The sequence below is a fragment of the Neovison vison genome, chromosome 11, assembly GCF_020171115.1.
Source record: "Neovison vison isolate M4711 chromosome 11, ASM_NN_V1, whole genome shotgun sequence".
NCBI lineage: Eukaryota > Metazoa > Chordata > Mammalia > Carnivora > Mustelidae > Neogale > Neogale vison.
This window is the reverse complement of record NC_058101.1, coordinates 128,923,275-128,936,564: the sequence shown is the minus strand read 5'-3', so window position 1 is coordinate 128,936,564 and position 13,290 is coordinate 128,923,275. Positions and strand designations below refer to the sequence as shown.

General features: G+C 38.6%; 1 long non-coding RNA gene across 3 annotated transcripts in view; it reads left to right on the top strand.

The window, feature by feature from the left end:
- The window catches only part of LOC122889516, a 34,087-nt gene that overhangs the window by 12,227 nt on the left and 8,570 nt on the right, over positions 1-13,290 (top strand). For 2 of the 3 annotated variants that reach the window (XR_006380934.1, XR_006380932.1), the window contains one exon: positions 5,519-5,649. This is a non-coding gene — a long non-coding RNA (uncharacterized LOC122889516). Of the gene's footprint in view, positions 1-5,518; positions 5,650-12,877; positions 12,918-13,290 lie in introns of those variants that run through there. The other variant, XR_006380933.1, reaches the window with a different exon arrangement.

Here is a 13,290-nt window from a genome sequence, read left to right as displayed (position 1 = left end):
AGATCATTCATGAATGATTCTTTGAGAAATCTCACCCAGATCCCCTGAAATTATATATAAAGTTTCATAATCTCAGGAAAGAAACTGAGGGTTGCTGGAGGGGAGAAGGGTGGAAGGGATGGGGTGACTGGGTGATGGACACTGGGAAGGGTATGTGCTTGGTGAGTGCTGTGAATTGTGTAAGATTGATGATTCATAGACCTGTACCCCTGAAACAAATAATACAGTATATGTTAAAAAAAAAAAAAAAGAAGGTGCAGTGTTTGGGAAGGAGTCCATAATTTTTAGATTCTCTTTGGTTCCTCAAACCAAAAAAAGTTTGAAAATTGCTATTCTATGTCTGTCTTCCAAGAATAATTGAGATTCCATTAATTACTTAAGGTCAAAGCATAGCTAATGATTGTTAAAGTGAATTAAACACTTCATAAAACTCATTACATAAGCATATGTATTGAAAGCATTTGCAAAATTCTTAGTTAATTGCTTAGTATACTACCAAAGTAAATACCAGTGCATTACTACTGCAGTGAATTGAATATAAGTCTAGTAGCTTGGAAAAGTTAATACAAATCCATTAGTACCTACCAGTGGTGTTGACCAAATCTATAGTTAAATTTATTCAGCTGAAAAAAATGTTTGTATATGGTCATTTAATGTTACCTATAACATAGCTATAACTATAGTTATTATAATAATATAATTATTATATTATATATTAAGAATATTATATATTACATAGTTATTATATAATTATAATAACTATAACAGTGCTATAATAGTACCATATAAATGGTACCAGAGTCCCAACTAGAAAATTTAATGCAGGTATTTTGGCAATCTTGTATTTTTAACAAATTTAGTAATTTTATGGTTCAATCTTCCTCAAACTTAGGCTTTCAGCCTTTTAAAAATGGATATTTCTCTATAAAATATTACAAGAATACATGAGATATGATTTGGATTAAACTAGACAAAAAATATAATTTCAGATTAATTGCTGGAAGGAATTAAATTTTATTTTATGTTTTTCTTTAAAGTTAATACAATAAGAGAAATGAATTTTTTAACTTTACTGACTATAAAAGGTATAAAATATTTTAAAAGATAAATCACAAAACCATCACAAACCAGTAGCTAACAAGTTAATATTTGTTATATGAACAATAGCATACAGGATGACCATTATTAGTTATTTGAGGTGATTATGCACCAATTTGCATATCAAATGTCCCTTCTCCATATATCTAGTCATCTCTGATATTTTTAGAGGTGGCACACCATTCTTAAAAATAATAGCAGGGTCATCCATAGCATTTACTGTGTCCCAGACCTTGTTTTAAGCATTTTTGTTGCGGTTTTTCATTTAATTCTGACAACAGCACTATGAGGGAAGTGTTATTATTATTCCCATTTTCAGACAAGAAAACTGATACTTGGGAAACCTGGGTGGCTCAGTCAGTTAGGCATCTGACTTCAGTTTCCCTCATGATCCCAGAGCCCTGGGCCTTCATCCAGCTCCCTGCTTAGAGGGTAGTCTCTTCCCTCTCCCTCTGCCTGCCACTCCCCCTGCTTGTGATCTCCCTCTCTGTCTCTCTTTCTCTGACAAATAAATAAATAAAATCTTAAAAAAATAAAATCCAAGTGTACAAAAAAGAGAGAATTAATTCACAAAGTTACACAGCTGTACAGAGTCAGTAAACAGATGAGAATGTGATCTGAACTCAACAACCTGGCAGTGGATTTGCTATACTCCCCCCAAGGCATATTAATGTAAAACAATCACATAAACAATTACACCAATATATATGGTAACTTCATATATATATAGATTTTTTTTTAAGATGCATCTTAAGGGGCGCCTGGGTGGCTCAGTGGGTTAAGCCGCTGCCTTCGGCTCAGGTCATGATCTCAGGGTCCTGGGATCAAGCCCCGCATCAGGCTCTCTGCTCAGCGGGGAGCCTGCTTCCTCCTCTCTCTCTGTCTGCCTCTCTGCCTACTTGTGATCTCTGTCTGTCAAATAAATAAATAAAATCTTTAAAAAAAAAATGCATCTTAAAAATATCTCCATAAAAATATGTTTTTTCATTGTTTTCACCAAACAACTAGCAACTGACATCTTGAAACCTCATGTTTCAGGGAACACATTTTCTGAAATGATGACCTAAGAAATGGTTTGAAATTTTCATTTCCATCATTCCTTTTTGGCTGGGTCCTTCTCTCAGCACCTTCTGAATTGACTTGCCTCCCCTGAGCTTCTTTTTCAAGATGTGGTAGGAAGACACCTTCAGACAACTCTTGGTCTACCAAATGCTTACTTAACAAGCCTGCACTTCCCATTTCATCCCCCACCCCCCACCCCCACCCCTCCCTATCCCCATTAAATGCTTATTCTTTGAGCTACATTTCTCAATTGTTTTCCAGTCAAGGTGTAAATGAGAGCTAAATATCACTACTTTCATTTTTTGGGGAAAAAAAATGTTAAGCCATATTACATCAGTGCAAAGAACTTACCTCATATGAAATCTAAGTGTCCTAAGAAAGTGGTAGCTTTTCTTTAATAGCCAGAAATTTTGGCATCATGGTTTGATATCGTTGATCTAATATTTCTATTTCAGTTCTTCCATGTGATTTTATTTATTTTTTAAGGACTTATTTATTTAAATTTTTTTTTTAAATTTTAGTTATTTATTTGTCAGAGAGAGAGGGAGAGAGAGCGAGCACAGGCAGACAGAGAGGCATGCAGAGGCAGAGGGAGAAGCAGGCTCCCTGCCGAGCAAGGAGCCCGATGTGGGACTCGATCCCAGGACGCTGGGATCATGACCTGAGCCGAAGGCAGCTGCTTAACCAACTGAGCCACCCAGGTGTCCCAGGACTTATTTATTTTAAAGAGCAAGCGAGCGAGCTGGGGGAAAGACAAAAGGAGAGAAAGAATCTCTAGCAGACTTCCTGTGCTCAATCCCAGGACGCTGAGATCAGGAGCGGAGCCACCAAGAGTTGGTGGCTCACCTGATCTAGCCACCTGGGTGCCCCATCCCACGTGATTTTATCTTAAATTAAAACATTTCTGTTTGAAAATCGTTGATTATTTGATTGTTATACTCTATAAAAATATTAATTGATTTCCTGGATTAATTAAAGCTCTAAATATTAAAATGCTCTATCAGTTTAATTATTAGTAGTACAAAATTTATCAATATAGTAAATTTGTAATTCTTTAAGATTTTATTTATTTATTTGAGAGAGAGAGAGAGAGCACGAATGGGGGAAGGGTCAGAGAGAGAAGCAGACTCCCCCCACCTTCCCCCACAACAAGTGCTGAGCCTGACTCTGGGCTGGATCCCAGGACCTGAGACCATGACCTAAGCCACAGTCAGATGCTCAATCAACTGAGCCACCCAGGCGCCCCAACAAATTTGCAATTCTTAAACAAGAAATTAAACTGTGCTGTAAATGTATTTTCTCAGTGACAGATGGAGCTAAATTCAATTTTATGGATAAAGATTACTCATCATGAGAGTGAGACAGGTTCAACACTAATTTATGCTTTTTGTTTGTTTTTATAGTTACAAATGCTGAGAAACTTTATTTACATAAATAAGGAGATGAGAATTCAAGGAGCTTTGTTACAGAATTATCATCTTTTCCATCCAAGTCTTATTTTAAAAACCATTGTGTGCTCTCATCATAAATTAGACTGGTGTCCAGCATGTGGAAAACCCTCTGTTGGAGGCTAGCATTAAGTCTCAACTGTCTTTAATGAACTTTTTTTTTTTTTAAAGATTTTATTTATTTATCAGAGAGAGAGAGGGGGAGAGAGTGAGCACAGGCAGACAGAATGGCAGGCAGAGACAGAGGGAGAAGCAGGCTCCCGCCGAGCAAGGAGCCCGATGTGGGACTTGATCCCAGGACGCTGGGATCATGACCTGAGCCAAAGGCAGCTGCTTAACCAACTGAGCCACCCAGGCGTCCCTTTAATGAACTTTTTATTCTCTTCAATTTATCTTTTCTTTCCAGTTAATTATCATACTCTGTAATTATTATTGATTTAGAGAATATTTTTGTATCTGTCAAGGGCCAGTCCCTCACTTCTTAAAATTATTTTGGCTCATATTTACTGTTCCCAAAGGTTTTTATGATCAGCTTGTCAAGTTTTAAAATTTGGGGTTAGTGTATTTATTGAAGTGCACTGAATTTTAGATTAACTTGGACATATTTGATATTGTTCCAATACCCAGTTTTCCCATCTAGGACCTCAACAAATCTCTCCATTTATGCAAGCCTTGTTTCACATCCCACAGTAAGGTTTTATAGTTTCGTTTTCATGGGTTTCATATATTTCTTCCTGAATTTAGGATAACACAAACATTTGACCTCTTTAAATGCATTTCTTCTTTCTTTGTCCTCCCTTTCTTTTTTCTTTCCTTGTCTTTTTCTCTTGCTATTCTGAATAAATTGGAAACTCGAACAGGATTGGGAATGGATTGCCCTTCTAACCCCCTAAGTGGTTAAATCTTCACTAGGATGGTTGCTAAGGAGAGAAATACTTGTTGAATAAATAAATGAGTGAAAGGCTTGATTCATAAACTAGAAATGCAACAGGAAGAATCTGGGGGATATTCCAGGAAAGACCTCAATAGAATTATTCTTTAAAATAGATGACAAATTATGGCTTGGCTATATCATAGGACAGATTTGACAAGCTATTTTATATATATATACAATATATTATATGAATTATATGAATGAATACAATAAGCATAAATTATATATTTATTTGTTTTAATTAAAGAGACAGAATGAACCAGATAGTAGATAAATTCTGCGATTGTGGATTCATTCAGAGATCCAGAGGAGATAAATATATGCTTCTGACTTTCTCAGACTTTAAGAAAAATGCTAAAGTTTTTCTAGCTGTTAGGTTTTCTGAAACAGTATTGAATATCAAGGATAATTTAACTTTTTTTTTTGTAAGAAGGATGTCTGCTGCCTAAATGTCACAGACTTAACTGGTCTTTTAAATAAGGAACATTTTAAACCCAAAGACTAAGTGGCATCAGGGCGGAGAAAGGATTTTTGAGGGGAGCTCTTCTGTACATTTTGTCTGTCACTTCAACCACTCACATTCAGTCTGTTGCCTGAAAAATATCATCACTGCAAACTGCTCCCATCCTTCTTTGCCTACCTGTTTCCTTGTAGACAGAGCCATGGAGCTCAGTTAGACACTGCCGTGGGTTAGGAAAAGAAAAAGGGCTCAGGGCAACTGCACTTTGGGCGAGGGTGGGGGCGTGGTGGGGTGGGGGGCAGCGAGGCATACATTTTTGAGACGCTAGAGAGGTTGCAGCAGCAGAGACCCTCTGTGTTCTGGAGTTAGAAATTGAAAGTGAATACAACTTCTTAGGCAGCAGGAATTCATTCTGACAGAAAAGTCCCCCTGACCCCAAGAATTCAGCTGCAGCTTCATGAACAGAGACTGGGGAGTGTGGGGATAGAACTGATCTTGTTGCTGCTTCTCCTGCAGGCTTCCCTGGGCTGTGTGGTCCCAAAGTGAAGCTGAGGAGCCACCAGAAAACCTCAGAAGCTTTTCATCCAGAAGCCTGAGGAAAGCCCTGCCCTTCCTCCAGAGAGGAGGAAGGTCCTTTAACATGACAGGTATTTTTCTTAGTCTTTGAAGGAATTCACTCTGCTCCTTCCCCCGTCTTTGTATGCAATGGCGTGATGGAAGCAAAGAGGTGGTCTCAGAATTTCTAGAAAGACCCCAGTCCTCCCTACCCAACAACAGGTAGAGCCTTGCTAACATTACCTATCCTGAAACCATCAGGATTAGTCACATTATCCCTTTATCCCCATTGACATCATCACTGCAAGAAGCCTGGAAGCCCAGGTCACCCTCCACCTCCTTTACACCAATCCCCATGCAGCTCTTAATCTCACTCTCCTCCCTTCTCCCACTCTCCCCTACTCTCAAAATGCATTCTCTGGGCTCACTGTGATGCTCAGTCTGTCAGCAGCAAATTTCCTAAAGCTCTCAACCTGTTCTGCGAAAGTCCCCTTTCACTGTCCTGCTCTAGCTGAAATGTGAAGCTCCCCAGATTACTCCCTCCTCTGTAGCCCTCTCTAGTGGTGGCCTTTATTCTCTCTACTACATCCTACCCAACCACAGAGTGAGGGTACTCCTTCCTCCTCATTGCCATTTTCAAACTCTTCCTCCCCCCAAACCCCAGCTTTGAACCTCATGTCATCAGATATACCACCTCCTGTCCCTTATTGTCACTTGCCCTTATTTCTCAAAGAGTTTAGCAGCTGACACATGGTCGCTTTCTCCAGCGGTACTCCTAACATAAACTAGGGAATTTCAATATCCATTTGGTCAGCTTTCAGATATACTGGTGTTCCTTGACCTCTTCTTCCTATAAATTTGCCTTTCCCCGTGTATCAGTCACTCACTGTGAAATCATACTGTAGACCTTGGCATTATCTGTAACAGTAATTCCTTCAGAGTCTCAGGGTGGGGCATCTCTCTTGTACCACCACTACTCTTCTTCAGAGCCCCGACTCCAACAGCCTCTCATCTGTAGTCCCTTGACTCTACCACCTTTCAGTTAGGGGTTAGACCTCATTCTCCTCAGATCCTCTCATAGACTCATTCCCTAGCATTAAATCCCTCGGTCAGTTATTAGAATCACTCCCTTGCAGGGAGTTCTAATTATTTGCTAAAATCTAGCCTTGTTCCAAAATCAGAGCACTGTAGCTAAGCAGAGAGCTGACCATACACACCACATTTCTCAGGCTTCCTTGCATTTAACTGTAGCTATGGACAAAAATTTTGCTAATAGAATATGAGCCTAAGTAATGTGTGGTACCTGCAGGCTGGACCCTTTAAACAAGGGCAGTGCTTTTTCCTTACACTCTCTTTCCCCCTCTGGATAACTGGTAAAACGTGTGCCTGCTACCCAGTTTCTAGGATTTAGCTGAGGAAAAAAAGCCCTAGGTCATGGAAGAGAAATAAGGTAGAAGGCCCCTCAGACCCTAAATGAGCATTTGAAGCTGAGACTCAATGGCCTGGAATGGTAATTTCTGCTTAAAATTGAAATAAAATCTGTTTTAAGTCACAGAATTAATGTTGGTTTGCTTTGTTACAGTAACCTAGCTCTATTATAAACAACACAACTCGCCACTCCCTTGGTGATCTATCATTTGTTCATACTCACCTGGCAAAACCATTCATGGACACTGAGCAGAGAAAACCCTGCTGCTTAGTCATACTTACTTTCAAATCTTGGACACTGAATTGCATTCAGCTTTTAATGCTGCCTGGCCATCATATCATATCTCCTAGGTACACTCAGTCTCCCACTCTTCTTGATAAAGGATTCTCCTTTCTCAAACATCCAACACTTTCCTCCCATCCTCACTCTCACTTAATAACCCTGCATTCTGTTTGAGGCTTCAGAAGAGAGTTTCAACAACCTCCTATCTCTTCTTCCTATCCTCTCAAATCTGTGCCCACCTGCTCTGTCTTGCTCTGCCTTCTATTACTATGGGTAAATTATACATACTCCTTTAATTTTTTGTTGTGTTATGTTAGTCACCATAAAGTACACGATTAGTTTTTGATGTGGTGTTCCATGATTCATTATTTGCATATAATACCCAGTGCTCCATGCAATCCATGCCCTCCTTAATACCCATCACCAGGCTTACCCATTCCCCCACCCCCTCCCTCCTAAAACCCTCTATTTGTTTCCCGAGTCCATAGTCTCTCATGGTTCACCTTCCTCTCCTATTTCCCCCCTTCATTTTTTTCTTCTCCTAATGTGCTCCATGCTATTCCTTATGTTCCACAAATAAGTGAAACCATATGATAATTAACTTTTACTTCTTGACTTATTTTACTCAGCATAATCTCCTTCAGTCCCATCCATGTTGATGCAAAAGATGGGTATTCATCCTTTCTGATGGCTGAGTAATATTCCATTGTGTATATGGACCACATCCTTATCCATTCGCCTTTTAAAGGGCATCTTGGCTCTTTCCATAGTTTGGCTATTGTGGACACTGCTGCTATGAACATTGGGGTGCATACGGCCCCCCCCCTTTTTTTTTTTACTACATCTGTATCTTTGGGGTAAATGCCAGTAGTGCAATTGCTGGGTCATAAGGCAGCTCTATTTTTAATTTTTTGAGGAACATTCAAACTCTTTTCCATAATGGCTGCACCAATTTGCATTCCCACCAACAATGTAAGAAGGTTCCTCTTTCTCCACAACTCCAACATTTGTTGTTTCTTATGTTGTCAATTTTCACTATTCTAACTGGTGTAAGGTTTTATCTCAATGTGGTTTTGATTTGAATTTCCCTGATGGCTAATGATGATGGACACTTTTTCATGTGTCTGTTAGCCATTTGTATGTCTTCTTTGGAGAAGTGTCTGTTCATGTCTTCTGTCCATTTTTTTGCTTGATTATTTTTTGGGTGTTGAGTTAGAGTTCTTTATAGATCTTGGATAATAGCCCTTATTCTCTTACACCACACACAAAGATAAACTCTAAATGGATGAAAGACCTCAATCTGAGACAGGAATCCATCAAAATCCTAGAGGAGAACATAAGCAATAACCTGTTTGACATTGGCCACAGCAACTTCTTTCAAGACACATCTCTGAAGGGAAGGGAAACAAAAGTGAAAATGAACTTTTGGGACTTCATCAAGATAAAAAGATAAAAAGGAAAAAGTCAACAAAACAAAGAGGCAACCCACAGAATGGGAGAATGTATTTGCAAATGACACTACTATCTATACTTCTATTTAAGACCAATGCTTCTGTGTTTGCACCACATCTCATCCCTCCTCCCTATTCAAAGATTTTGCCCCAGTAGTTCTCCTTTCTCTCCTGCATTATCCAGTGTTCTCTCTCTGTTCCATCTGTACCACAGCGTACAAATATACCTGTACTTCTTCCACCTTGAAATTTTTTAAAAAAAAGATTTTATTTACTTATTTGACAGACAGATCACAAGCAGGCAGAGAGGCAGACAGAGAGAGAGGAGGAAGCAGACTCCCTGCCGAACAGAGAGCCCGGTGCGGGGCTCGATCCCAGGACACTGGGATCATGACCTGAGCCGAAGGCAGAGGCTTTAACCCACTGAGCCACCCAGGCGCCCCCCACCTTGAAATTTTTAAAAAAGATTCTCATTTATTTATTTGTCAGAGAGAGAGAGATGGGAGGGAGCGAGAGAGAGTGAGAGAGAGAGAGAGAGAGCACAACCAGGGGGAGTGGCAGGCAGAGGGCAGAGGGAGAAAAAGGCTCCCTGCTGAGCAAGGAGCCTGATGCGGGGCTCCATCCCAGGACCCTGGGATCATGACCTGAGCCAAAGGCTGATGCTTAACTGATTGAGCCACCCAAGTGGCCCTCCATCCTGAAATTTTAAAAAAACAAACACAACTTTTCAAGCTTCCTTCTCTTCCAGCTATCTCTTCATTTCTGTTCCTGTTTAAAGCAAGAAAGCCCAAAAGAGATATCTATATTTCTTGAATATAACTTTCATCTTACTTTCTTTTTTAAAAAAATTATTTTGAAAAATTTCAAGCATATTCAAGGGCAGAGGCACAGTAGAATGAGACCTCCATATGTTATCACTCAGTTTCAACAGTATAAACATTTTGTCAATCTTATGTCATCCATCCTCATTCCCTAAATTGTCTGTACTGTTTTTTCTTCTTTTTTAAAATTTGAGTATTGTTGACACATAATGTTCCATTAGTTTCAGGTGTACAACATAGTGATACAACCTCTCTTTTGGCCCATTTTAGAGAAAGTTCCAGACGTCATTTCATCTGTAAATATTCTAGCATATATTTTTAACAGATAATGACTGTAAAAAAAATTACAGTCACAACACCAACTTAATATCCAACAAATCTAAATGAATGATCAGAGTTTAAATTTCCTATATTGTCTCAGAAACATCTTTTTATAATAGATTTTCTCAAATCAGGCTCTAAATACATTGTATTTGGCTGGTATGTCTTTTAAGTCTGTCTTCATCTCTAACAGTTTCCTCTCTACCCTTTTCTCCTGCCAGAAGTTTCCACATTCTGTTGTTGGCTCTTTGCATCCTCATGATGTCATCTAGCATGTTCTTCTCTCCTGCATTTCCTGGAAACTAGTAGTCATATCTTGAGGCTTGATTGTCTCCTTTTTTCAATCCATTCCAGTCACCCATTCCTCCTATTGCTACTATGTGTGTGTTGTCAAGTTCATTGATAACCCATATTGCTAAATCTAATGGCCCATTCTCAGCCCTCTTCTATCTTGATCCATTGGCAGTATTTGAATTGATCACTTCATCCTCCTTGATGCATTTCCTTTATTTGGCTTATAGGACACCACACTGTCATGGTATTACCTGGACTTACTTGTTGCTCCTTTTCAGTTTCTTTTGCTGGCTCCTATTTGCCATTGTTACCTCTAAAAGTTAGAATGCTATAGGATTATTTTTTGGTTCTCTATCTGCCAAAGTTCATTGGTGATCTCATCCAATTCTCAGGCTTTAAGTATCATTTTATATGTGCTTTCTAATTTATAGCTTTAGCCTGAATCTCTTCCAAGAAATCCAAATACATATAGCCAACTGTTTATTTGACATAACCATTCGTGTGTCTAACAAGCACCTCAACTTGATTATGTCCATAATTTAACACCTGACCTTCCTCTAAATCTGTTCCTCTCTTAGACTTCTCTATCCCATTTGATAGGAACTCCATCTTTCCAGTAGTTCAGGTCAAAAATCTTAGAATCATTTTGGAACTTTCTTTCTCTCCACCCCAGATAGACTCTGTCAGCAAATCCCATCTATACAGTTGTCATCTTGATTCAGTCCATTGTTATCTCTTGCTTCTTACAATAGCCTCCTAACTGATCTCTGACCTACCCCTTTGTTCTTACCACAACAGTGAGTACAATTTTTTTTTTTTTTAACTGTGGGTCACATCAGGTCACTCCTCTGCTCAAAATTTTCCATTGGTTTCCCTATTTCCTTACAGTAAAATTTGAAGCTCTTAGAATGACCCATAAGACCCTATGTATCTTGTTCTAATATTTCTCTGACATTTCTCCCAATATTCTAACCCCCTACTCAGGCCACGCTGGCCTTCTTATTATTTCTGTCACATACCTTCTCTCAACTTACCTTAGCATTGGGTGTTTTGCTTGGTATGTTCTTCTCACAATATCAGAGTGGCTCACACCTTCAAAAGGTAAAATGTTTTACCTTTTCAATGAGCCCTTTCCTGACCACCCTCTTTAAAATTACATTTCTCTAGAGGTAAAATTGAGGAGTCAAAGAGCATAAGCATTTGTGTTTTGATAAATACTAAAATATTACCACATTACTTTCACCAATTATGTATGAGTATACAAGTTTCCCCCATAACCTGGCCAACTGAGGCCATTAGCAACTTCTGAATTTTTGACAATCACAGTGTAGTTTTAATTTTCATTTCTTCTCTTATGAGAGAGTTTAAGTATCAATTTAAGAGCAATTTGTATTTCCACTTCTGAAAATTGGAAGTTCATATCCTTTGTCCACTTTTCTAAGAATGTTGATCTCTCATTTATTTGTAGAAGCTCTTTATATGCTATGAAGTGAATACCTAGTCTGTCATATGAGTTAGAATAAAATTTTCCCAGTTTGTCATTTGTCTTTGACTTTATTTATGGTGGGTTCTTCTATACAGAATTTTTAAAAATTGTAGTCTAATTCATCAGTATTTTCTTGTATGGATTCTGAGTATAGTATCATACCACGAAAGGCCCTACCTACCATATCTCCCACCTGAGAGAATTTTTTTTTGTCATACTTTTTTTTCTTAACGTTTAAATCTTTTATCCATCTGGAATTCATTTTAATACAGGATGTGAGATATACTTCCAATTTTATTGTTTTTCCAGATGGCCAACCATTTGTCCCAGCACCATCTCTGTTTTCTCCATTGACAAGAAATGCCACTCAGGAGATTCTTAGGCACACTTTACTAGCCATGAGCTTAGGTTGATGTAACACTGTGTTCTCTTTATGAAACCTCTGCCAGTAGGCAGAGACCTCAGACTTGCCACTAAGCTCTGCAAACAGGTCGAACCTGTAGCATGCTGAAAGCCCACACCCAGTAAATGCATACATAATATCTTCAAATTGTAGCTTGAAATGTTGTGAGCACATGATTCTCATATAGTTAGTTACTCCACCCCACCCACATTCTTTCCAATAATGCCAAAAGGTGGCAGGAAATATTCACATGGTTTTTGGTTGTTTGTTCAGTATGTGAGGAAAACCAGAACTTAATATTTGCGAGTCACTTTGAACGGTAAACAAGAAAACCACTACTATAATCCTAATCCTTATGCTACCTTTTATACATCAAGTGTGTTGTTGTAACACAGCATTCTGGGCTTAATGAAGTTTTATTCTAATGAGTATAAGTTTGTCTTTCTTTGTTGAACTAGCTGTGAAACCAGGTTACCAGGTATGGATTATAAGGGCCAAAATTTGGGGGGATGGAATGAGATTTTTCAGAATTGATGATGTTATATGAGACCATTAAAGTCGGTTTACCTGGCATCTGCCTATTAGGATGTTTTTTAAACTAGGACACATATTTTTTGTTCAGTAATAATTATACTGATAATGCTGACTCTAAGATACTGTAAAATACTGCTATCACTTTTGAATTAAGAATCATCCAAAATAATTATGAGGAATATAATTTAAGTTTCAAGGCTATTTGGCTGTGTTCCTTAGTGGAAATACTGTAAGACGCAGACAGGATGAGTTTTTTTAATTTTAATTTTTAAAATATTTTATTCCTTCATTTGACACAGAAAGAGAGCACAAGCAAGGGGAGCAGCAGGCAGAGGGAGAGGAAGAAGCAGGCTTCCCTCTGATCAGGGAGCCCGATGTGGGGCTCCACTGCAGCCCCGTGGGATCATGACCTGAGATGAAGGCAGACACTTAACTGACTGAGCCACCCCGGTGCCCCAGACAGACAGGGTGAGTTTAATTTTGATTCTTCCACCTCTTATCTAAGTAATTGAGGAAGTAACCTAACTTCAGTAAGCCTCAATTTCCTCATATATAAAATAATAATGATACTACTACTCACTGCTTTAGGGATTAATAAGAAAATCCACTTAAGGAAGGCATTTCCTCCCTATCTGATTGGCAAAGACAAAAAAAAAGTAATGATATATTGGGTGGTGAGAGTATGGTAGAGACAGATACTCTCATACATTGC